General features: G+C 44.0%; 2 long non-coding RNA genes across 2 annotated transcripts; one reads left to right on the top strand and one right to left on the bottom strand.

Annotated features, from left to right (window-relative positions):
- The first annotated feature begins 639 nt into the window (after positions 1-639).
- LOC123079925 (uncharacterized) lies at positions 640-2384 on the top strand. Its single transcript, XR_006438152.1, has 2 exons — positions 640-924; positions 2064-2384. It is a non-coding gene; the product is annotated as an uncharacterized lncRNA (long non-coding RNA).
- Positions 2385-2626: 242 nt separating this feature from the next.
- Positions 2627-6146, bottom strand: LOC123079927 (uncharacterized). The gene is made up of 4 exons (XR_006438153.1): positions 5822-6146; positions 3723-3834; positions 3540-3620; positions 2627-2949 (listed from the first exon to the last, which is right to left on the bottom strand). It is a non-coding gene; the product is annotated as an uncharacterized lncRNA (long non-coding RNA).
- Positions 6147-27753: the final 21607 nt, after the last annotated feature.

Below are 27753 nucleotides of genomic sequence, written 5' to 3'. Positions count from 1 at the left end.
CTCGGAAACGGAAAACACATACCTTTTTTCTTCCGTGGGAGACATGGTTTTACTTTCGCAAGAGACACGGCCGTGCTTCTCGAAAACCGAAAAAAAAACTTGTTTTCTATTTTTTTTCTTTCACGAGTGGCATGGGTTTTTCGTCCCTTTTTTATGAAAAAAAAGTTTGTCAAAATCTATCAACATGGGATCTACTCCCTCCGTTCCGAATTACTTGTCGCAGATATGGATGTATCTAGATGTATTTAATTCTAGATACATTCATTTCTGCGACGAGTAATTTGGAACGGAGGGAGTAGTTTTGAAGATCTCGACGCGATGAATCCAACGGTGAAAATAGTTTAAGATTTGGACGATCTCGACGTGAGGAATCCAATGATGAAAACGGTTTGAGATTTGGACGCACGGTTTAAGAGATAAAACGTTTTAAATAATTAGATTTTCGAAAAAGGAAAAAACTCTCATTTTTTTTAGGGTAAATAATTGGATTTTCGAAAAACGGAAAAACTCTCATGCTACGATAAGTCGAAGGAGTACTCTTAAATTTGGCCCGTGTAGTAAGCGTGCCGTGCCTGACACACTCTAGCCAGGTCAGGCCGTGCCAGCCCATCTGGCCAGGTCTGACTCCATGACAGGCCCAAAGGGGAGCGGTAGAAGCGTCTAGCACTCTCCACTGACTCCGTGGGGGTTCGTCAAGCCGGGCACGGAACGCGCTGCCGCTGCCGCGATCCGAGCGAGCTCCACAAGCCGACGCCGGCGGCGAGGAGGGAGGACGGCTCCGATGGACGCGTCGGGCGAGCTGCAGTGCGTGGGGTGGCTGGAGATCGCCGCGCCGCCGCCGGCGCGCTACCTCCGCATGGGCTCCCTCCCGGTCCCCACCGACGACTCCGCCTACCTCCCCGCCCTCCTCCCCTCCGCTTCCCCGTGAGCTCCCCCTCCTCTCTATTCTCCGCGCCCCTGCGCTTGTTCGATCGAAGTGGCGCGTGTGCAAGTCTAGGTGCCTCTAGCTGATGCTTCGTGCGATTTGATGGGCTCTGATGCAGGCTCCTGATCGAATCCATCGGGAGGCTGTTCAATCCGAATCACCCGAGCGATTATGTTGCTTAGGGCTTGCGTGTTGAATGCGGTTGTGGGATGTCGAGGGCTGTGCTGGCGAATCTGAGGTAGAATGCGATTGGGGGAGAGCACTATCTGCTTTGCTTGTGCAGTTAGAATTGTTCCTGATTGTGATTCGTTTGTGAGGGCTTAAGACGGTACTTGTACAGTAGATCCTGGAGATGATATGTGAATCCCTTCTTCAGTTACTGGGTTGTTATGATATTATTCTGGGGGAGAGTGACTATGGCGAATGATCAACCGGCGTGCTTGCTGCTTGCAGCAAAGATCGGTCTGGCGAATGGTGAACGCACTGTATCTCATTGTAGCAGTTACAACTTACAAACTAGCAGAACATAGATTTTGTGTTGGAACCTACAACCTAGAGTGGTGGGGGACACTATCTCCACCCTTTCTCTTTTCATTTGGACAGCATCAACTAACGAGCATGTAGTCACAATCATGCTGGGAGCCTGGGAAGTGTAAAGTGACGTGTAACTGTTACCGAATGAAATTTCTTGTAGTCCGCAAATGTCCGAGTAGAGCCTGGAGATGAAATGTCAATCGCTTCTTTGGTTAGTGGTTTGTTATGGTATATTTGGGGGCAGAGTGACTATGGTGAAGTGATTACGGGCGGGCTTGCTGCTTTTAGCAACGACGGGTCCAGTGATCGTGAATGCACCGTATATCAATGGAGCGGTTACAACTTGCAAACCTGCAGAATATAGATATTTTTTCTGGAACATAGAATGGTGGTGGACACTATTTCCACACACACGCGCGCGTGCGCGCCCTCTTTTTTTTTTTGCATTCAGACAGCATCAGCTAAGGAGTATGTAGGCAAAATCATGTTGGGAAGTGTAAAGTGACACATTACTGCTATCAAATGAGATTTCCCCTTGTCTGCAAATGTCTGAGTAAGGAGAACCACTAGTTTAATCTTGCTCTTATTGTCACAAATATTGTAGGACTGGGACTGGAGCTCCAAGGTATCAAATGCTGCCACTGGAGACTGACCTCAACACACTCCCCGTGATTCCAAACCTCCCGGAGAAGGTTTTCCCAACGGATGCGAAGAGTACTGAAGGTGACCTCTGTCGAGCCTTCGTTGTTATAGTTTGATCATCAAAACAAGATTCTAGGCTTCTTGGCAGTTTGTAGTATAAGGCAGCATTACTGATGGTAAAAACATGCGTGTGCTATTAAAATTAGAGGGACTGTCTATTCTACATCCGGATGAAATTCAATTAGCTTTCATCCAGATTTTTCAGCCAACCACAGGATGCCAACTGTCCCCTGTCCCCATGTTTTCTTTTCTGCCCCGCTTTTAAACAAATTAACGGGTCCACACCCCAACTTTTCAGACCCGGACAGAACAACAGCCAGAAGAGGAACTGAAAGAACGACAACGATACACCCAAAGCTTTTCCATGATCACTAGGCTAACAAAGGGAGGAAAAACACCAAGATGATGTCACCTAAAAAACACATTGACAAATACAGCGTAAAATTCACTAAAAAAACACAATAATTTCTATCATGCCCACTGAGAATTATAGTGAAAGATGCATTAAAGTGACACTACAAAAATCCTCTTCTGAAATCCAATTAGTTTTCAGTCATATTTTTTGGCAACACAGAGTTTAACAAGTGTCACATGTCCTCCGTTTTGTTCCTGTCCCCTGAATGTGTCGATGTGCTTGTCCACCCCATCAAAGAAGAAATCACAGGGGGAATTCCTCCAAGATCCAGAGGGCAAACCTTGAGAAAATCATGGATGCACATGTAAGAGATCCTCTCCTGGCAATCTTCTCTACCTCCCTGTGAACAGTTCCCTCTCCTACTTCCCGGAATCTGCACGAAACGTGAACATGAAAAACAGAGGAAAAACTAGCATTACATTGCAGGAAATTAAGAAAAGCAGATTAGAAAAGGAGAATGAGGTCATGGGATCAACATTGGCATGAAAAGGCATGGTCAAATTCCCCATTTACACAGTACCGGAAACATAAAACAGGAACTCTACAAAAGATTAATCAAAGTACTGTGAGCAATGATCAATTTAGCAAATTACAGTGACTTTTACAGTACAACTGCAGTAGATTTAAAAATATAATTCACAGTAGAGTTACAGCAAATTTACAATGCTGATTTACGGTAGAATTACAATGAAAAACCATTGTTCCAGTGACAATTACAATGTAATTTACAATAGGATTACACAGTAAACTGCTACAATTTACAGTGACATTTTATAGTAGATGTACAGTGTAAAAAACAGTAATCGTCTTAAATCATGCCTGTAAAACTGCATCTCAACTTTTTACACTGTAAACAGCTTATAAAGTGCAGTGAAAATCGGAAAATAAGTAGAGTACACTTGCTAACAAACACTACTGAGTGCTTTCATTATCTTCGAAAATTTCAGCATCAAGAAGTCATACCAGCAAGATGAAGATGCACTCCTTCATGTAAGATGAAGCCAAAATGACCGACTTAATTCTCTTGCTATTAGACCCCAGTAACTGTCATGTGCACACACCACACAGTACAGAAATTTAAGTCTTGAGTAGAAAAAAACACCTAGATGTATGGTCCAAATTTCTAAAGCTACACACTGTACTTACACTCAAAAAATACAGGAATCAACATATCTTGAGAGGTTACTGTGATATTTTGTCACATTACAACTTGGTTGTAAATTACTCTGACCTTCCTTGTAAATACACTGGAAAAAAGCTGGAAATTACAATACATAGGATATAGTAAGTTACAGGGTTAAAATTTACAGTTAACTTAAACTGTAATTACAAATATAAATCACTACAATTACAAATGTAATTCACTGAAATTACACAGGGAAATAGAGTATAAGTGCACTAAAATTACAGTGTAATTACATGTAATACAAATGAATTTGCAGTGTAAATACTGAAAATAGATTGGAAATTACAGTACATAGAATAGTAAGTTACAGGGTTAAAAATCTACATTAACTTAGACTGTAATTACAGATGTAAATCATTACAATTACAAATAAAATTACACAGGAAAATAGAGTGTAAGTGCACTAACATTACGGTGTAATTACATAGAATCCAAATGACTTTACAGTGTAAGTACACTGAAAAATAGACTGAAAATGGGATAGTAAGTTACAGGGTTAATGTACATTAACTTAGACGGTGAGTACACAGGTATTCAGATTAATATAGACTGTAAGTTACAAAAGATGAAACAAAACACTACACATTACAGTGTAAATTCCAGTAAGGATTACACTGTAAAAAACCACTAAAATAAACTAAAAATCCAAAAATAAGAACTACCGTCAATTACACTAAATCCACGGACAATATCAGTGCAACTTGATTTACACTGTAAATCCAATTGGAATTACAGCTAATAAGTGGAATTATAGTGGAAACCCACTGAGAATTAGAGTGAAGAAATCCCCTGCATACAGTGGAAACCAACTGAGAATTACACTTCACCCACTAAGAAAAATACACTGGAATTCCGATTGAGATTACAGTGTAAATCTAAATATTATTACAGTCTAAATCCACTAAGAAAATACACTGGAATTTCGATGAATATTACAGTGTAAATCCAAATATAATTACAGTGCAAAACCACGAAGAAAATACACTGGAATTCCGATGAAGACTACAGTGCAAATCCAAATATAATTACAGTGTAAATCCACTAAGAATTATAGTGTAAATCCAAACATAATTACAGTGCAAAAACCACGAAGAAAATACACTGGAATTCCGATGAAGATTACAGTGCAAATCCAAATATAATTACAGTGTAAATCCACTAAGAATTACAGTGTAAATCCACTAGGGATTACACTAAGAAATGCAATTTACAATCCACTAAAATTACACTAACAAAAAAACCCTAGGTGGAGAAGTACAGCAATCTCACATATATATCCCTTACTATTCCTGAATAGTACATCTAACAGAGAAAAACCATATCAAGCCCCCCTGAACATGAACTACTGCCCACTAGAAAACTACATGTACAATTACTACTCCCCCAGAAAAGATGAACAGACCAAAGCCCCCCTGAATCCACCTAAGCTTGTTAGATTCAGAAGACCTGAGCCTTAGTACTTGCTAACTGCAGGATTAACACCTACTAGTATTAAGCTTGCTGCACAAAGGATTAACACTGATCCTACATTACAACCAACAAACTCTGAAGACACTCTACTCTAGCTTTGCTTTGCTGACCCAAAATACATCACAGCAACAAAACAGTGACCATGAGATTTGAGGCTGCTACTTGCAGAGCGAGGACAACAAGCAACTGATAACCGCCTGCTGTAGAGGCCACTGAAATTGGCTTAGCGGCTTGAATGGCTGGAGCAGACCGATTCTGCTACTGATTTAGGTGGTAAATCAACAAACAAACCTAACAGCATAGGGCGTACAAAACCTACAACCACGAACATGGATTTGAAGACACTGAAAAACGAATCCAGTGTGTTCGAACTCAAATACCTAGAGATTCAATCAGCCGGATACAAACAGATAATAGATCAAATCAGACCACAGAGTACACACCCTAGAATTAGCCGTGGGTACAAGATTCGATCCCAGATTACACCGCAAACCACACGCATCAGACAAAAGAGGATAGATCTGAGAATAAAATCCTACACAGAACTTACAATACACATGAGGATCCAGGCAAAAACGGACAAACATACCGAATCACGAAGACCAGCGAAGTCGCCGGGGCAGAAATAAAGGCCGGGGGTGGGTGCGGCGGTCGAGAGATGCTGCAGACCAACGGTGCGGACAGCGGGGGAGCAGGAGGGGGTTGGCGGCCGGACGGGAGCGAAGCAGCCGGAGGGTGAACGCCGGACGCCTGACCACACCCTAGCGAATCGAGCGGATAGGGAACCACCGGGTCGCCATGAATCTCTCTCTGGACTCTGTTCTGGTTGCATGTTGGGAATGACAAGGGAACGAGAGGAAGGGGAAGGGAACCTGGCAGCTACAGCCTACAGGGGCGAAATGAAAAAAATTCAAAAAAAAACAGACACCGGTCGCGAGCGAGAACGGGTCTTCCCCGGAAATTGAGCGCGCCCGGTAAGCCAGCCCGGGTGGTAGCGAGAGATCAGACAAATCTCAGGACACAGATCGGACGGCTCACAAATCGGATGAACGCCAATAATTTTCATCCGGATGAAAATTAGCAGTCCCGTAAAATTATAACTGTTTTAGCGTGTGGTAAGCATATGTGAGTCAAAACTGTCACGATTGGCTGCCTTTTACATGTATCCAAGTGATTTCTCAGCCACACCCTATATAATTAAATGATGTTTGGTATTTACAGTTGATGGATGCTATACCTGTGAAAACTCTAGGTAACATGACCTGGTGAATTATTATTCAAGCATATTTGGTCGGTAGCAAATGACTGAGCAAAAGCCTAATCTGAAACAGTGAAAGGTCCAATTGTGTCTTCAGTTATGTTTTGTATGCAATTGTCATCTACAGTATAATATATCCACAAAAGGTATAATGATTTCCTTCGAGAACGGACCAACAAAAAGTATAATGCCCACAAAAGGTATAATGATTTCCTTTTATGATCCGAATATAGATATGTTTGTATTGATCTATCAAGGCAAACATGAAGTACAGAGACAAATTTAAGAATCTTGGCATAGATCGGCGGCCCATAGTCTGCATCACCTTGCCTTTGCGTGCCACAAATCCCCTCCCTGATCAATGCCAGTAGTTGATCCTCAAAAAAAAAAGATCAATGCCAGTAGTTCGCCAAAAGAGCTAAACAATCTGGGTGAAGTTAGTAAAATCCTAATCTGATTAAGGAAAAATAACATGTGTCCAGATGGGCAAAGAAGCCCATCTAGACAGGCGGCAGGTAGATGTGCCAGTCGTCAGTCGTAACAACTTCAGAGTGCTTTTCCGTGCACATATCTGACGCCTCGCCTCCGTACTCGCGAACAAGCCATCTCCAGACCACCAGGAGCCCGGCGATGAGAGCGACCATGAAACACGTGCAGCCCACCACGACACTGACTCGGGCCGAGAGGCACAGAACACCGCCCCCCACGATGATGACAACTAGGCCGACGACGGCGCCGACCCACCTCAGCGCGTCGTGGACGGCCATCGGCATGCGCGGAAGGAAAATCTCGACGCAGCACATCATCAGGAAAAAAAGGACATGTAGGCGAACCACGAGACCGCCAGCGGCACCCGCCACGGGAGGCTGCTTTAGAAGAGAGGGTCCGTGTCCTGGAAGGAGCGTCCGCAGAGCACGAAGTAGCCTACCAGGACGATCTGCACGACGGCGGCCTTCAGCGTCAGCGTGACGCGTGACATGCCGGCCACCGCTTCCCCGACCGTCGCCGGCGCCGCCGGGGTCGCCATAGATGGATGATCCAAAGCCGAGTGACGTGAGCGCGTTTTACCTAATTATTAGGTTTGCGATTTTGGGTTGGGCGTGGCAGAGGGAATATATGCGAGGGTCAGGTGCAACAATGCTACACTTACGCCCTGATTCCTACTGAATATAGCTACGGGCTGAGCCGTGAAACATTGATTGGAAATCAGAAGAGGCTAGGATCCGCACTAAAAATCAGGGGTGAAAAGAGATTGATGGAGAAGAGTCCGTAGCTGATTTCCGTGTCATGTTGCCCGTAAGTGTAGAGTTAACAGAGGGCGGGGCAAACACGCACGCGCGGGGGCTTGTTCCCATTAGGTAAGTGCGCCACGACGCGCTATTCATTTTCCGGCTTTGTTTTTGGGTTTTTTTTATTAAGGGAAAGCCTCGTGGCATTTTATTAAAATCGTGGCAAGGTTAGTGCATCTACATCCGCACCTGGCTTTGACCCCTCAAACACTCGCGGACGCGTCTAGATGCGTCCACGGGCATTGACCGGTTAAGGCTTAAATTTCTCTTCTCATAACCGGACACCTCAATTAGCATACCTCAAGTTCATACAAATTCATGTAACCACGTAAACGGTGCATTACACACATCATCCGGCTACTACATCACAACATGCTATCGAACTATCAAAAATTGGCATGTTTGCCTATGGTGGCCCTTGTCCTTCCCGGCGCCATTGCCGTCTTTCTCGCGGAAGTATCGGTCGAAGACGCGGTAGGGATCGAGCCGGATCTGCTCGTCGTCGGATCTGTCCGACCCGTCATTGTCCTCCTTCTCCTCCTTGGGCGGCAGTCCGGCCATGGCACGGACCACCCGATTTTGCTCTCAAGCGCATGTGTTCCTCCGCTGCCACCTCTTTACAATGCGGGCGCGGATGGCTTCCTCCTGTACAGCCCCGCCTGCGATGCCACATCAGCCGCCTCCGCCGCCGCAATGTCGGCAGCGAGGCGGGCCTCCGCCGCCCTTATCCTCTCCTTCCCACGGTGGGCACACCGGTCCCGGTGGGACTCATACTCCGCCGAACCAATGATTGGGAAGGGAGGATTTGAAGGCTCTCGGGACCGCGATGATCCAACCCCGAAGGATCCGAACACCCGATGCGTCGACGCTATGGAGTCGCGCCGGACAGATCCTACCATCGGCAAGGCGCTGTCATCCCGGGTGCGGCGGAGTGCAATGTGGACGACCATTGCCTCCTCCAACCCGCACGGGACGACACCCCAGTCGACGGATCCGAACTGGTCGGAGTCAGATTCGCTGCCCGGCATGCCGGAGAAGGCCGGAGATCGCTGGACGGGAGCTTAAGTGGCGAAGGGGAGTGGAGGGTGGTGGAGTGAAATGGCTAGGGTTTGGTCCGGTGACGGATGGGAGAAAATATATGTGGGGTTGGGTAAGCCAGCGTGGGCCGGGACCGACGTGATGGACGTGCACGGGGGTGATAACCCACAAGTATAGGGGATCGCAACAGTTTTCAAGAGTAGAGTATTCAACCCAAATTTATTGATTCGACACAAGGGGAGCCAAAGAGTATTCTTGAGTATTAGCAGCTGAGTTGTCAATTCAACCACACCTGAAAGACATAATATCTGCAGCAAAGTCTTTAGTAGCAAAGTAGTATGGAAGTAACGGTAACAGTGGCAAAAGTAATAGTAGCAGTTTTGTAGAAATCGGAACAGTGGCAACGGAAAAGTAACTTAGCAAAGATCAATATGTGAAAAGCTCGTAGGCAATGGATCAATGATGGATAATTATGTCGGATGACATTCATCATGCAACGGTTATAACATAGGATGACACAGAACTAGCTCCAGTTCATCAATGTAATGTAGGCATGTATTCCGAATATAGTCATACGTGCTTATGAAAAAGAATTTGCATGACATCTTTTGTCCTACCCTCCCGTGGCAGCGGGGTCCTATTGGAAACTAAGGGATATTAAGGCCTCCTTTTAATAGAGTACCGGACCAAAGCATTAGCACTTAGTGAATACATGAACTCCTCAAACTACGGTCATCACCGGGAGTGGTCCCGACTATTGTCACTCCAGGGTTGCCGGATCATAACACGTAGTAGGTGACTATAACTTGCAATATCGGATCAAGAACACAAATATATTCATGAAAATATAATAGGTTCAGATATGAAATCATGGCACTCGGGCCCTAGTGACAAGCCTTAGGCATAGCAACGTCATAGCAACATCAATCTTAGAACATGGTGGATACTAGGGATCGAACCCTAACAAAACTAACTCGATTACATGGTAAATCTCATCCAACCCATCACGGTCCAGCAAGCCTACGATGAAATTACTCACGCACGGCGGTAAGCATCACGAAATTGGTGATGGAGGATGGTTGATGACGACGATGACGACGGATTCCCCTCTCCGGAGCCCCGAACGGACTCCAGATCTGCCCTCCCGAGGAAGAACAGGGCTTGGCGGCGGCTCCGTATTGTAAAACGCGACGAATCCTTCTCTCTGACTTTTTTCTGCCCGAAAGAGAATATATGGAGTTGGAGTTGAGGTCGGTGGAGGTCCAGGGGGGCCACAAGGTCGGAGGGCGCGCCCAGGGGGTGGGCGCGCCCCCCACCCTTGTGGCTAGGGTGTGGGCCCCCTGCTGCTGATTCTTTCGCCAGTATTTTTTATTAATTCCAAAACTTATCTCCGTGAAGTTTCAGGTCATTCCGAGAACTTTTTATTCTGCATAAAAATAACACCATGGCAATTCTGCTGAAAACAGCGTCAGTCCAGGTTAGTTCCATTCAAATCATGTAAGTTAGAGTCCAAAACAAGGGCAAAAGAGTTTGGAAAAGTAGATACGTCGGAGACGTATCAGGGGGCGCCCGGGCACCACCATATTTAGGCTGAATATGTGGGGTGCCGGTCAACCTGGACGTTTGAGGCCCATTTGAAGCGCCCGTCTGGGTCGCATTTTTGTGATCGGTCAGTGACCGGGCCGTCCGTCCGAACATCTGAGACGGGTTTGGGGTATCCGGGTGTAGATGCTCTTACATCATAGACATGAGATAGTAAAGAAAAATTGAAGTATCATCTACCCATTCATACATGTCTCTCTGATCATAACAATATTTAGCTAGGTAATGTGCAGCTTCGCTCGGACAATGCTTAAAGGAGGTTGACGATATCCCATGTGAAAGTTCAAGGGCGTGTTTGGTTGCCTGCATCGAGCCCAACCAGGCCCGCGCGGGAAGGAAGATGCCTATTTGGTTGCCTGGATTCACTGTTGGGCCTGCATCGCATGCTTCTCAAAGCAGCCCAGAGCCTAGCTCGCTGGAAACGCTCGGATAGGCAGTTTCTCGTGAGCCAGGTTGAGTGCGGCGCGAGGTCGCATGGGTGGGTGCAACACGAGGGCAAGGGGGATGGCGGGAGATGGAAATCTGGCGCGTCGTCCCGACGCCAAATCTAGCCTCACCCCCTTTCACTTGCTCACCCATAGCCACTACCCCCTTTCTTCCCTACTGCCTCACCATCGGCGGCGGCTACGATTTCAGATCTGCGCTAGAGGCGGCGGCGGCGGAAGAGGCGGCGGCGTTTGCGGCGGATCTGGTGCTCCCCTTGCTATTGGCCACCATCTGGTCGACCTTGTCTGTGCCATGGCTCCCCCTACGCCGTCCTCGTCTCCGATGCCGGTAAGTAGCTGAAAGGATCAAGATGGACATAGAGGGGGGGTGAATAGGTACAGTTACAAATTTTAATTATTACTTAGCAATTTTAGGCAATAATGTGAAATATGAAAGTGGGCCTAACAATTGCAAGTACGATTCTAAGAGCTATAAGCAAGGTAAACGAGTAACACAACTATGTGAGTGAGCAAGCACAATATGATATAGGTAAGGCCTAAGAGACAAGTAACCACAAGTAGGAAGTTAGGGTTAGGGATAACCGCAACTCCGAGAGACGAGGATGTATGCCGATGTTCACTTCCTTGGAGGGAAGCTACGTCACCGGTAGAGAGGTGGATGTTACCACGAAGGCACACCAACGCCAGGAAGGCTCACCCTATTCTCCCTTTGAGATAACACCGCGAAGGCGTTTCTCAACCATTAGTGGTAGACCTTGGGGTGATCTCCAAACCCTCACAAACTTTCCGGGGGTAATCACAATGATCGATTCCTCTCCGAATGACTCCTACCGCCTAGGAGTCTCCTACCTCTAAGAGTAACAAGAACAATGGGGAAAAGCTCAAGACTTGCTCAAATCACGAATTCCTTTGGTGCAAAGAAGGGGAAGGAGTGGATCTATCACTTGGGTGGACAACTTCTCTCAAATGCCTTAGGGATCTAAGATTTGGTGTAGGAGAGTGAGAGAGAGAGAGAGTGAAAAGTATTCTTGAGGATGTTTGAAGTGAATCGGTCAACTCTCACACGGGATGGGAGAGAGATATTTATAGTATGCCCCAATAAGTGCCCGTTGGGACCAAAACAACACTGCAGCGTCGGACGTCCGGTACACAACGGATGACCGAGGGCTCGGCAGTCACCGGACGTCTGACAGGGACCGGACATCCGATGTTTTGGCACGGAATAGAAGGTACGAGACGACCGGGGGATCCCAGACGTCCGATGTTTTGGTTCGGTAAAGGAAGTACCGGATGTCCGATGGACGCCGGTCAATCGATGTTTTGGCTTTGTTGAAAAGGTACCGGATGACTGAAGAATACCGGACGTCCGATGTTTTGGTACTGATGAGAGGTTGCCAGACGTCCGGTGAATACTGGTCGTCCGACAGAGATGAAGATCAGACATAGAGATTTTAGAAGAAGATATTGAGCAAGACTCTCACAAGACCCCATGTTCCCCTCTTAATAGTGCTGGATCCCTATACTCAAGAATAAGCATAAATATCGACTTGTTTCTTCGTTCTTGATGAAGGTAAATATTTCCGAAATCATAATCCGCACACACACATGATCCCGAGGGGACTGAAACCTGAGATATACTTGACAAACTTTGTTAGTACCCTATGAGTACATTGTCATCAACATCAAAATAAGATTAAGGGCATGATTGCACTTTCAATCTCCCCCTTTTTGGTAGTTGATGACAATATACACGTAGTACAAAAGAAAATGGTTGTTCGATGCTAAAGATAGATTTATTGAAGAACTCCCCCTCTCAGTGATAATCATTGCGAACATCATATGGAGAGCTCCCCCTCACAGTGACAATCATTAAGAACATATGAGCAAAATATCACAAAATATCACAAAAACTCAGACATGACCACATATAAGCACAAAAACATAATATCATAATATCTCATCATTCATAGGACATAATGGTTCAACATAAGGCATAGATATAAAGTCATACACCCACTCAAAGCATAATGGTTCAACATAAGAACATAGATAGCTAGTACTAGATCTCCCCCTTGGCAACCACTACCCAAAAGGGACAGAGAGAACCCAACAGACAGTCACGGGTCATCATCATCATCATCGTTAGGAGCTCCACTACCACCAGCATCGTCGAGGAAATCAGCCCACTCAGGCCCCGCAGGAAAACCAAAGTCTGAAGGAGGAGCCGCCGGAAGACGCTCATCGTCACTCACATCAGTAGCCCCAGAGTCATGGAGACGAGACTTCAAGGCATTCTTGGAAGTGATCAAGCGAGTGACAACATCATGGTTGTGTGTGCAGTTGAAGGAGAACGCCTTCATCATGGCAGAGTGAGCTTTGCCGATAAAACGAGCAAAACGCCCAAAGGACGCAGAGCTGGCAGTAGTAGGATGAGACCTAGCAGCAAACCTACGAGCAGGGGCAGACTTGGAGGCACCCTTTGGAGCAAAATCGTTGGCCATGTGAGGAGGAATAATCCACTTCTCATGCACATGAGTGCGTACAAGAGAGAATGGAGCCACACTCTCAATAAGAGCCTGAATGAATGGAGCATGAGGGAAGGCACGCTTATACTGAAAGCTAGCAAGACGGATTTCATGCCACAGAAAATGAGGAACATTTATCTTGCCTTTGGGAGACTCATGGAGGCGAGACATAAGATCAATGCAATAACTATTGCAAGATCCCTTGTCACCCATCTTAGGATAGATGGTACGGATGATACATTGGTAGATGATGTAGTAAGGAGATCTCCAAATAGAAACTTGATTCAGATCCTTCATCTTTTCCTCCTTAGTGAGTTCATCAAGCTCCTTAAGAAGATAGCCACAAGCCTCAACGGCTTTGGGTTTGTGATTTGGGTCATCTTTATGGATCTTGAATCCAGTGTCAGGAAACCCAAGAGCTGCGACAAACTGAGCATAAGTGGCAGTGAGCTCGGTGTCAGAGGTCATCCAGGAGACGGTCTTGTTAGGAGCAAAGAAGCAAGTGGCATAAAACTGGTGGATAGCAGCCTGGTTAAAATCATGCTGAAATGCAAACGAAGCAGCAAGACCGGATGACTCAATGAGCTCAATGGCACCCGAGTACTTCACAGGATGTTTCCGAATATGAGCTAAGTCAATGAAGTGGTGCAGAGAGAGACCCTTTGGGAGGACAACAAAGGTGTAGATATTTGCCTGAACATTAGTAAAACATTGATCCAGAGAGTCTTGAACCACTTCGAATTGATCAACATCACACCGGAACTTAAGATATGCAGGCTTGGGCACTTTGTGAAATCCTTGAGGACACGCCCATGAAGTTGAGGAGCCTCAAGAGGTATGTGACGACCATCGGCATGCGGCTGGTCGGGAGGAGGAACCGGCATGTGGGTGGCCCTTCAAGAACCATGGGGGCGAGACGAAAACACCACTTGCACACCACTCTCCTCTTCTTCCATCTCTTCTTCATAGTCAGAGCCCTCAGACGAGGAGGACTCCTCGATCACAGGACGTGTCCTAGCACGCTTGTGCGGACGCAGCTCCTCTTGAGAATCATCAGAGCCACCTTGATGAGAGGCTGAAACCGAGGGGAGAAGAACATGGGAAGAATCATAGTGAGCCCTTGGAAAGAACGGAGACGGAGATGATGAAAATTGGAATCGAAAGGACATAAATTACCGCGGGCAGAGGTACCCCCAGCATACTTGCGAGCGGTGTGCTTGGTTCTCACCATCGTGGAATGAACCCCACCTGAGAGATTATGCAAGAGAGAAAGGGGATCACTATCGTGTACACGAACGAGTGACGGAGATGAGAGAAAAACGAGGAACTAGGCAGGAGGGGGTACCAAATCAGAACGAGAGGCAAGGAAGAGGAGGCTGGGGGCGCGGCGAAGCTGCTCCTCCCAGCGACGGAGAGGGAGAAATCGCCCTCCTGGCGGCGCGGCGGCGGACACAGTCGTGGGGAGGGGAAAAAGGATAGGGCAACCGCCTAGACAGGCCCGACCCCGAAGAATTTATATGAGCCGCAAACTTCATCGGACGACCGACAGAGGTCGGACGTCTGGGCACTGGTGGACGTGCCAGGCGACGGACGTCCGAGACCTGGGGAGTGATTTGGGTTGTGCACGATTTCTCCACAGCAACCAGATAGCCGAGTGACGGCAGATGGCCGGAAGATGTGAGTCATCGGACGTCCGAGAACCGTCGGACGACCGGTGGCAAAAGTTTTGGCAGACAGCACAAGAAATATCTAGATGAACCAAAATACAAGAATGGGTACATGACAAAATTCTATGGGTAATCAGACATGAAAGATACCACATGGTGAGCAACTAGACACACATGTTATGAACCCCAAAACATGATCGGAGATCCCCTCCTTTGAGGAGAGTCGGTGGCCAATAGGCCACCATGTGTGAGTATAAGTGTCGTGATGCCGCGAAGATAGTGTCCTTGGGCTCAATAACACTACTCCATCATTTAAAGTACCATAGTTCGAAGAACATGATAACTTTGAGAGTGTTTGTTCTTTTTATGCATTATATAGGGTGAGAGTACTCATGAGTTGAGTGTCTCCCCCTAAACATATGCCTACATCTAAACAAGAAATGAAGTAAATGCATGGATGGGTACTAGATTTCACATAATGTTGTCAAGCTCCAAGATACCAAGTTCACGCCTAAGTTGACAAAACATTGCTTCATCCAATGGCTTGGTGAAAATGTCTGCAAGTTGCATATCCGTACCAACATGAGCAATATCAATGTCACCATTTTCCACATGATCTCTTAAGAAATGATACCTAATATGAATGTGCTTGGTGCGGGTATGATCTTTGGGATTCTCAGCAATATTGATGGCACTTTCATTATCACATAGAAGAGGCACATGTCTATATGTGATACCGTAATCCTTCAAAGTTTGCCTCATCCATAGTAATTGAGTTGCACAGCTGGCGGTTGCAATGTATTCGGCTTCGGCAGCGGAGAGGGCAACACAATTTTGTTTCTTCGAGGACCAACTTACCAAGGAGCATCCAAGAAATTGACATGCACCGGAGGTGGACTTACGATCCACTTTGTCTCCAGCCGAATCCGCATCCGTGTACCCAATGAGATCAAACTTAGCATCCTTGGGGTACCATAGACCCAACTTTGGGGTGTGAACAAGGTATCTAAGAATATGCTTAACCACCTTATGATGACTTTCCCTAGGGGAAGCTTGAAATCTAGCACACATGCATACACTGAACATGATGTCTGGTCTAGATGCACAAAGATAAAGCAATGAACCAATAATAGAGCGGTAAATAGATGGGTCGAAAAGGATACCGTTTGTGTCTTCAGTGAGTACAATTTTTGTTGGCATGGGTGTCTTACATGGACTAGCATCAGACATGCCAAACTTCTCTAGAATGTCCTTGAGGTATTTTGCTTGAGACAAGAAAATTCCTTCTTGAAATTGTTGAATTTGGAATCCAAGAAAGAACTTCAGTGACATTTCAAAATTCTTGGTCATGGAGGCCGCAAACTTCTTGCACAAATGAATGTTAGGAGAACCAAAAACGATATCATCTACATAGATTTGGCATAAGATCAAATCACCCTTGTGCCTCTTAGTAAAAAGAGTGGGATCGATCACCCCTCTCACAAAACCATCATCGAGTAAAAACTTCTTAAGATGATCATACCAAGCCTTATGAAGTTTATAAACATAGTCTTTGTGATCGGGATCAACGAACCCAGGTGGTTGTGATACATATACTTCTTATTGTAGAGGACCGTTAAGGAAAGCACTCTTCACATCCATTTGATGTAATGTAAAACCATCGAAAGCAGCATAAGCAAGTAAGATGCGAATAGATTCAAGATGGGCAACGGGGGCAAAGGTCTCACCAAAGTCCAAACCTTCAACTCGTGAGTACCCTTGTGCCACTAACCTTGCCTTGTTGCGGATGGTTACACCATTCTCATCTTGCTTGTTCTTGAAAATCCATTTTGTTCCAATGACATTGTGTTCCGTAGTTGGCCTCTTGACTAATGACCACACTTGGTTGCATTCAAAGCTTTTCAACTCTTCTTGCATATAGCAACGAGCCAATCATTGTCCATCAATGCATCTTGTACCTTGAGTGGCTCAACACTAGAAACAAACAGGAAGTGAGCACAAAAGTTTGTCAACTATTTACGAATGACCCTTCCTTCCGATATGCAAGTGAGAATTTTATCAACATCAACACGACCGGCCACTCGGGGCATGATGGAGGTTAGGGTTTCGCGAGGTTCAACTTCATGTCCATCATCCACATCCTCAACATATGGATCATTAATGTGTGACGGAAGATCTTCTTCTTCATATTGCATTTGTTGAGGTTCATCATCAATGATTGCACTTTTTTGTTCTTGCCCTTGATGATGATCTTGTTCTTGAAAATTATCATGAAGAGGGACTTGATCATCTTCTTGTACTTGAACTAAGGGATTGGTTGAGCAATAGGAGCTTGTGGTGGTATGGGTGTTGAACTAGTTTGATGATGTGTGAAGCTTCCATCTTCTTCTTCATCATCATGAGGTTCTTGTTCCATTGGAAGAAGTGCACCAACACCCATGGTCAAAATATCTTGAGAAGAATCTTCTTCACCTACATCACTTAGATCAACTTGCTCCCCATGGGAGCCATTAAATTCATCAAACACCACATCACAAGTTTCTACAACATATCCATTGGATTTGGTGTAGACTATATAGGCGTGAGAGTTTGATCCATAGCCAACAAATATGCCCTCAATTGTTTTGGATTGAAATTTTCCTAACCGTTCTGTTTTGTTGAGGATGAAACATTTGCACCCAATACACGAAAGTACTTGACATTTGGCTTGTTCCCAGTTAGGAGCCCATATGGAGTCTTTTCCAATATTGTGCGGAGGAAGAGCCGGTTTGATGCATGGCATGCGGTGTTGTCAGCCTCGACCCAAGTACTATGTGGCGACTTGTATTCATCCAACATGGACCTTGCCATCTCCACAAGTGTACGGTTCTTCCTTTCGGCTACACCATTTTGCTGAGGAGTGTATGGAGCTGAATATTGATGCTCAATCTCTTCATCACTAAGAAGTTCTTCCACGGTGTAGTTCTTGAACTCAGAGCCATCATCAGTTCTTATTGCCAAGATTTCTTTGTCAAACTTGCGCTGTGCTTGCTTGGCAAAATCAATGAAGGTGATCTTCATCTCGTCCTTGGACTTGAGGGAAAACACCCATGTATATCTTGAGTAATCATCAACAATGACAAGCCCATACTTTTTCCCACAAAGACTATCCCATGAAGGAGGCCTAAAAAGTTCCACATGAAGGAGCTCCAAAGGCTTGAAGTAGACACGATATTCTTGGGTGGGTGCTTTGAATGATGTTGCTTCCCGGCTATGCGTGCACTACACACACGATCTTTCTCAAAAGAGACATTGGTTAGTCCAAGGATGTGATTACCCTTTAAGAGATCTTGAAGATTTCTCATGCCGACATGGGCTAGCCGGCGATGCCATAGCCACCCCTTATCGGCCTTGGCCATTAGACAAGTTGCATGGAATGTGCTTTCTTTCAAGAAATCAACCGTGTAAAGGTTGCCATCCAACTCTCCAACAAAGGCCACTTCGAGAGTATCTCTCTTAAAGACTTTCACATCCGTTAGTCCAAAGAGTGTATCATAACCAACAGAAGCCAATTGGCGAACGGAAAGCAAATGATATTTAAGGGATTGGACAAGCATGACATTTGCAAGATACATGTCATTTGTGATAACCACCTTGCCCAACCCGAGTACATGTACTTTTGATCCTCCACCAAACATAATGCTCATAAATGGTTGAATAGCTTCCATGAAATCATAGAGCAATTTGCTATCTTCGGTCATATGATTGGTACATCCACTATCGATCACCCATTTTACTCCACCAGAGAAAGAAACCTACACACAATTATGACTTGGTTAGAGGCACCCATTTTGTAATGGGACCTCTCAGGTTAGTCACAAGGGTCTTAGGGACCCAAATAGCATAGAACCGGAATGCATTTCGAGGACCAACAAATTTTGCATAAACTTCTCCATCCTTAGTTTTACGAAGTACATAGGATGGAGGCATGAACTATTTTGGCTTGTTGAGAGTGGGCATGCCCCTTGTGGCCTTCCCACTCACAACCTTACCTCTCTCCTTGTGTCCTTCTCGTACAAACGTTTCTTTTTGAGGAGTGGTGCACTTTTGAGAGGATCTCTTCTTCTTGCTTGTGCTTTGGTCAAACCCGAGCCCCTCTTTGGCAAACACCTCATTGTGTTGGCTCAATACCTCATTAAGGTTCTTTTGTCCTTGAGCACATGTCATGAGTCCTTTCTCGAGTTGAGCCTTGAGAAAGCGATTCTCCTCAAGAATAGATGCGAGGTCACCACTAGAGTTAGTAGTACAAGCATCAACATTGATAATAGGAGAAGAGTAAGCCTTGGCTAGAGTTTCAAGATAGGTAAGCTTGAGTGTCTCAAAACTCTTTGTAAGAAGAGTCAACTCTTCTCCCTTAATCTTGAGGCACAAGGATAGAAGCTCGCAATCCTTAGAGAGAGAAGCATGAGACTTCACAAGCTTACTTTTATCATTCATCAACTCCTCGCAAGAGTCCTTAGACTTTTTCAAGGAGGCAAGCCCTGTAGCATGAACATCAATGTTTGCACCAATTTTCATGCATAGTTCATCATTTCGTGCTTCCTCATATTGGAATTTCCGCTCAAGGATTTCATATTTTTCCTTTTCCTCGGTGATGAGGGTTTCGAGTTCCTTAATGGTGATGGTGTGCTTACTCACCATCTCCATAAGCATACAAAACATAATGAGCTTCTTTCCTTTGAGGGAGCACACAAACTTATTTAGTTTAGCAAGTATAGGATCATCTATATCATCATCATCATAACTATCCTCCGCATCAAGATACTCATCACTAGGAGTAGAAGGAGTGAAGAGAGGAGGGTTTGATCGTGGGGTTACCTTGACCTTGTCAGGAGAGTTTTGGTCCTCTCCATCTTCTACCATGGCCTTTTCCATTAGGCACTTGTGAGCATTGCCATTGTAGTCTTTCATATAGTTGTAGGTGACAACATCACCACTTTTGTTGACTAGCCTCAAAGTGTTTTGAGAATCTTGAGCAACTCCGGCAACACCACTAACATCATCCGGATCGGATTCTTCATGAGCAACCATTGCTTTCCCATCTCTCTTCTTGAGCTTGGAGTTCAAAGGATTTGGCAACTTCTTCTTGGGAAAGGTCTTGGGAAACCTTGGTTTATCTTCTCTCTTCTCATAGGGGCAACCATTGGAGAAGTGGTTGGATTCTTCATAGTCGTAACATTTTCTCACTTTCTTCTTCTGGAATCTTCCCTTGAATTTTCATGTGCTAAATGATAACCCACAAGTATAGGGGATCGCAACAGTTTTCGTGGGTAGAGTATTCAACCCAAATTTATTGATTCGACACAAGGGGAGCCAAAGAATATTCTCAAGTATTAGCAGTTGAGTTGTCAATTCAATCACACTTGGATAACTTAATATCTGCAGCAAAGTATTTAGTAGCAAAGTAGTATGATAGTAACGGCGACGGTAGCAAAAGTAATATTTTTGGGTTTTGTAGTGATTGTAACGGTAGCGACGGAAAAGTACATAAGCGGAGAAACAATGTGTGAAAAGCTCGTAGGCATTGGATCGGTGATGGAGAATTATGCCGGATGCGGTTCATCATGTAACAGTCATAACATAGGGTGACACAGAACTAGCTCTAATTCATCAATGTAATATAGACATGTATTTCGAATATAGTCATACGTGCTTATGGAGAAGAACTAGCATGACATCTTTTGTCCTGCCCTCCCGTGGCAGCGGGGTCCTAGCGGAAACTAAGGGATATTAATGCCTCCTTTTAATAGAGTACCGGACCAAAGCATTAACACATAGTGAATACATGAACTCCTCAAACTACGGTCATCACCGGGAGTGGTCCCGATTATTGTCACTTCGGGGTTGCCGGATCATAACACATAGTAGGTGACTATAGACTTGCAAGATAGGATCAAGAACTCACATATATTCATGAAAACATAATAGGTTCAGATCTGAAATCATGGCACTCGGGCCCTAGTGACAAGCATTAAGCATAACAAAGTCATAGCAACATCAATCTCAGAACATAGTGGATACTAGGGATCAAACCCTAACAAATCTAACTCGATTACATGATAAATCTCATCCAACCCATCACCGTCCAGCAAGCCTACGATGGAATTACCCACGCACGGCGGTGAGCATCATGAAATTGGTGATGGAGGATGGTTGATGATGACGATGGCGACAGATTCCCCTCTCCGGAGCCCCGAACGGACTCCACATCAGCCCTCCCGAGAGAGTTTAGGGCTTGGCGGCGGCTCCGTATCGTAAAACGCGATAAATCCTTCTCTCTGATTTTTTTCTCCCCGAACACGAATATATGGAGTTGGAGTTGAGGTCGGTGGAGCTCCAGGGGGCCCACGAGGCAGGGGGCGCGCCCAGGGGGGCAGGCGCGCCCCCACGCTCATGGAAAGGGTGTGGGCCCCCTGGCCTTGATTCTTTCGCCAGTATTTTTTATTATTTCCAAAAATAATCCCCGTGAAGTTTCAGGTCATTCCGAGAACTTTTGTTTCTGCACAAAGATAACGCCATGGCAATTCTGCTGAAAACAGCGTCAGTCTGGGTTAGTTCCATTCAAATCATGCAAGTTAGAGTCCAAAACAAGGGCAAAAGTGTTTGGAAAAGTAGATACGACGGAGACGTATCAACTCCCCCAAGCTTAAACCTTTGCTTGTCCTCAAGCAATTTAGTTGACAAACTGAAAGTGATAAAGAAAAACTTTTACAAACTCTGTTTGCTCTTGTTGTTATAAATATGTAAAGCCAGCATTCAAGTTTTCAGCAAAGATTATGAACTAACCATATTCAGAATAACTCTTAGGTCTCATATTTACTCATATCAATGGCATAATCAACTAGCGAGCAATAATAATAAATCTCGTATGACAACACTTTCTCAAAACAATCATAATATGATATAACAAGATGGTATCTCGCTAGCCCTTTCTGAGACTGCAAAACATAAATGCAAAGCACCTTTAAAGATCAAGGACTGACTAAACATTGTAATTCATGGTAAAAGAGATCAAATCATAGTCATACCCAATATAAATTAATAGTAATGGATGGAAATGACAGCGGTGCTCTCCAGCTGGTGCTTTTTAATAAGAGGGTGATGACTCAGCATAAAAGTAAATAGATAGGCCCTTCGCAGAGGGAAGCAGGGATTTGTAGAGGTGCCAGAGCTCGATTTTGAAATAGAGATAAATAATATTTTGAGCGGCATACTTTCATTGTCAACATAACAACCAAGAGATGGCGATATCTTCCATGCTACACACATTATAGGCGGTTCCCAAACAGAATGGTAAAGTTTATACTCCCCCTCCACCAACAAGCATCAATCCATGGCTTGCTCGAAACAACGAGTGCCTCCAACTAACAACAGTCCCGGGGGAGTTTTGTTTGCAATTATTTTGATTTGATTTGCATAAAGGATGGGACTGGGCATCCAGGTGACCAACCATTTTCTCGTGAGTGAGGAGCGGAGTCCACTTCTCTTGAGAATAACCCGCCTAACATGGAAAATACGGACAAGCCTAGTTGATACATGAGCTATTCGAGCATACAAAACAGAATTTCATTTGAAGGTTTATAGTTTGGCACATACAAATTTACTTGGAACGGCAGGTAGATACCGCATATAGGAAGGTATAGTGGACTCATATGGAATAACTTTGGGGTTTAAGGGATTGGATGCACAAGCAGTATTCCCGCTTAGTACAAGTGAAGGCTAGAAAAAGACTGGGAAGCGACCAACTAGAGAGCGACAACAGTCATGAACATGCATTAAAATTAATGAACATCGAGTGCAAGCATGAGTAGGATATAATCCACCATGAACATAAATATCGTGAAGGCTATGTTGATTTGTTTCAACTACATGTGTGAACATGTGCCAAGTCAAGTCATTTGAATCATTCGAAGGAGGATACCACCCCATCATACCACATCACAACCACACGCAAGGTAAACCATTATAAGCTCCTAGCTAATTAAGCATGGCATAAGCAACTATAATCTCTAATTGTCATTGCAAACATGTTTATTCATAATAGGCTGAATCAGGAACGATGAACTAATCATATTTACAAAAACAAGAGAGGTCGAGTTCATACCAGCTTCTCTCATCTCAATTAGTCCATCATATATCATAATTGCCTTTCACTTGCATGACTGAACGATGTAAACAATAATAATAGTGCACGTGCATTGGACTAAGCTGGAATCTGCAAGCATTTAATACAAAGGAGAAGACAAGGCAATATGGGCTCTTGGTTAAATCAACAATCATGCATATAAGAACCATTTCAACAATTTCATCATGGTCTTCTCCTATCGACCCCCAAAGGAAAGAAAAGAAATAAAAACTATTTACACGGGAAAGCTCCCAACAAGCAAAAGAAGAACCGGAAATATTTTTGGGTTTTCTTTTTAATTACTACTACTACAAGCAAGAAAGTAAACTAGCTAAACGCTACAACTAATTTTTTTGGTTTTCTTAAGGTTTTTCAAACACACAAGAAGAAAGCATAAAAAGAAAAATAAACTAGCATGGATATTACAGTGAAAAAGTATGAGCACCGACATCTAGCAGTGAGTGTGTAAACATAAATGTAATGTCGGTGAGAGATACGTACTCCCCCAAGCTTAGGCTTTTGGCCTAAGTTGGTCTATTGCCACGGCTGGCCTGGCGGATATCCAAAGTTATAGCTGGGGTCGTACTATGAAGAAGCCTCAGATTGCCACTGGTTGGCAATCACCTCCGGATCCCACTGGTAATCAGACTGTCGTGGAGGATCAAATTGTGGTTCCGGCTCTGGCTCTGTAGCTGATGTAGGGTTTCGGTAGGCGTGGATGGCCGCTAGCGGAACGAGATACTTGCTTGCAGATAAGTCAAACAGGGAAGGAGCAGGCAAGGTAATAGTCTCAGGGTGATTTTTATCAAACAACAGTTTGTACTTAAGCGCCTTTTCCCTATTCTTAACAATAAAATCATGCACTACCATACTCTTATAATCTAGATAAACAGGAGGCAGCAACTTTTATTCTTTCTCATAATGCCTAATAGGTATGTTATAGTATGCAGTGAGGCGCGAGGCGAAGATGCCTCCCAAGATAGGGCCCTTAGTACGGTTAAGATTTAATCGCTTTGCAACAATAGCGCCCATACTAAATGTGTCATCACGAAACAAGGCATGGAACAAAATAACAATGTCAGGGACACTTAGGTTGCCACAGTTTCTGCGACCAATTAAGCATCTACTAGCAAATATAGCAAAGTAACGTAGAACAGGAAAGTGTATGCTAGTAATTCATGCGTCGGAAACCTTCCTCGTTTCCCCTACAACAATGGTATCAATAAACCCATCCACATCGTCACGATGTGGTTCCTCTATGATGCCCGAAAAAGGCAACTTGCAAACCTCACAAAATTCACGAAGGGTCATCTCCTTATACTCATCATATAAATAAAAATCCACCGTAGGTGGTGACCTCCTAGAATGGAAATGAAATTTTTGCACAAAGGTATTAGTGAGTAAGAGATACTGTTCGCGTTGGTCGCGGAGGAAGTCGGTGAGGCCTGCATTCTCAGCCAATTCATAAAAATCATCATAAATCCCGGCTGCTCTCAAGAAACCATCACAAGGCCATTCACACGGCCGAACTTCCATGGTGCGAGGCAGATTATATTTGGGCCTCTCTTCTTCTTCACTTTGCTTATCCTTCGAGCTTCGGCTCGAAGAGCCCCTCAAAAATCTCTTCATCATTTTCTGAAAATTTCTGAAATTTTTAATAGCTTCAAATAAAAGTGAACCAAGCTCAACAAAATTGATAGCAACTACTCCCACCAGTGCCTAGAGACTATATCATGCATTAGAACTACTTGGAACCATATAAATTTGACATGCAAGCTCAAGAACATGGTCACCTAGGCAGCACAAATTTGCAATGAATAAAGCACTAGAACAAAAACTAATTGGACCATTGGAGGAGTCACATACCAAGGGACAATCCCCCAAAGCAGTTTTGTGAGAGGTGCTTTGAGCAAGGAGATCGAAAATCACAGCAAAATGAGCTAGAACTCGTGCTTGAGCTGGTTGGTGATTTTTTTGGGAGGAAGAAGAAGTGTGTGGGTGCAGGAATAACTAGAGGGGAGCCACCATGGGCCCATGAGGCACGGGGGCGCGCCCTGGACCCTCCTGGCCAGGTGCTTGCTCCCCCTGATGTGTTCTCAGTGCCAGATATTCTCAAATATTCTAGAAAAAATCATATTAAATTGGCAGGGCATTTGGAGAACTTTTATTTTCGGGGTATTTTTATATTGCACGATAATTCAGGAAACAGACAGAAAAATATTATTTTTACTTTATTTTAACTAAATAATAGAAAGGAAAAGGAGGGTACAGAAGGTTGTGCTTTCTAACTTCATCCATCTCATGCTCATCAAAAGGAATCCACTAACAAGGTTGATCAGGTCTTGTTAACAAACTCATTTCGAATAACATGGAACCGGAGAAATTTTGAATAACACTAGGTTACCTCAACGGGGATATGCACGTCCCCAATAATAAGAATATCATATTTCTTCTTGGCAGTAGGTAGAGGAAATTCAAAACCTCCAAAAATAATCGATGGAATTTTTCCAATAGAGTTTATATTATGAACTTGAGGTTGTTTTCTCGGAAAGTGTACCGTATGATCATTGCCATTAACATGAAAAGTGACATTGCCTTTGTTGCAATCAATAACAACCCCTGCAGTATTCAAAAAGGGTCTTCCAAAAATAATAGACATACTATCGTCCTCGGGAATATCAAGAATAACAAAGTCTGTTAAAATAGTAACATTTGCAACCACAACAGGCACATCCTCACAAATACCGACAGGTATAGCAGTTGATTTATCAGCCATTTGCAAGGATATTTCAGTAGGTGTCAACTTATTCAAGTCAAGTCTACGATATAAAGAGAGAGGCATAACACTAACACCGGCTCCAAGATCACATAAGGCAGTTCTAACATAATTTCTTTTAATTGAGCATGGTATAGTGGGTACTCCTGGATCTCCTAACTTCTTAGGTATTCTGCCCTTAAAAGTGTAATTAGCAAGCATGGTGGAAATCTCAGCTTCCGGTATCTTTCTTTTATTACTAACAATTTCTTTCATATACTTAGCATAAGGATTCATTTTGAGCATATCATTCAAACGCATACGCAAAAAGATAGGTCTAATCATTTCAGCAAAGCGCTCAAAATCCTCATCATCCTTTTTCTTGGATGGTTTAGGAGGAAAAGGCATGGGTTTCTGAACCCATGGTTCTCTTTCTTTACCGTGTTTCCTAGCAACAAAGTCTCTCTTATCATAACGTTGATTCTTTGATTGTGGGTTATCAAGATCAACAACAGGTTCAATTTCTACATCATTATCATGGCTAGGTTGAGCATCAACATGAACATCATCATTAACATTATCACTAGGTTCATGTTCATTACCAGATTGTGTTTCAGCATCATAAATAGAAATATCATTGGGATTCTCAGGTGTGTCTACAACAGGTTCACTAGAAGCATGCAAAGTCCTATCATTTTTCTTTTTCTTCTTCTTAGAAGGACTAGGTGCATCAACATTATTTTCTCTGAGAATCCTGCTCAATTCTCTTAGGATGGCCTTCAGGATACAAAGGTTCCTGAGTCATTTTACCAGTTCTAGTAGCCACTCTAACAGCAAAATCATTATTCTTACTATTCAATTCATTGAGCAAATAATTCTGAGCTTTAAGTACTTGTTCTACTTGAGTGGTAACCATAGTAGCATGTTTACTAATGAGCTTAAGTTCACCCTTAACTCTAGACATATAATCACTCAAGTGTTCAATCATATAAGCATTGCGTTTTAATTCTCACTAAAATAAGCATTGAAGTCTTCTTGCTTAACCATAAAATCATCAAACTCATCTAAGCATTGGCTAGCAAATTTAGTAGGAGGGATTTTAACTTTATCATATATATAGAGAGAATTTACCTTTACTACCTGTGTCGGTTTATCAAGACCATGTGTTTCTTCAACAGGCGGTAAATTAAGACCATGTATTTCTTCAACAGGAGGTAAATTCTTAACATCTTCAGCTTTATACCTTTTTCCTTCATAGATTTCTTTGCCTCTTGCATATCTTCGGGACTGAGAAATAGAACACCCCTTTTCTTCCTAGTTGGCTTAGGATTTGGTTCAGGAAGTGTCCAATTATTTTCATTGGTCAACATATTATTCAATAGAATTTCAGCTTCATGAGTTGTTCTTTCCCTGAAAACACAACCAGCACAACTATCCAAGTGGTCCTTGGAAGCATCGGTTAGTCCATTATAAAACATATCAAGTATTTCATTTTTCTTGAGAGGATGGTCAAGCAAAGCATTAAGTAATTGGAGAAGCCTCCCCCAAGCTTGTGGGAGACTCTCTTCTTCAGTTTGCACAAAATTATATATTTCCCTTAAGGCAGCTTGTTTCTTATGAGCAGGGAAATATTTAGCAGAGAAGTAATAAATCATATCTTGGGGACTACGCACACAACCATGATCAAGAGAATTAAACCATATCTTAGCATCACCCTTTAATGAGAACGGAAATATTTTAAGGATATAGTAGTAGCAAGTTTTCTCATCATTGGTGA

The sequence above is a fragment of the Triticum aestivum genome, chromosome 3D (assembly GCF_018294505.1).
Source record: "Triticum aestivum cultivar Chinese Spring chromosome 3D, IWGSC CS RefSeq v2.1, whole genome shotgun sequence".
Taxonomy (NCBI): Eukaryota; Viridiplantae; Streptophyta; class Magnoliopsida; order Poales; family Poaceae; genus Triticum; species Triticum aestivum.
Note: the sequence above shows the minus strand (reverse complement) of the source record. Positions and strands in the feature narration are given on the sequence as shown.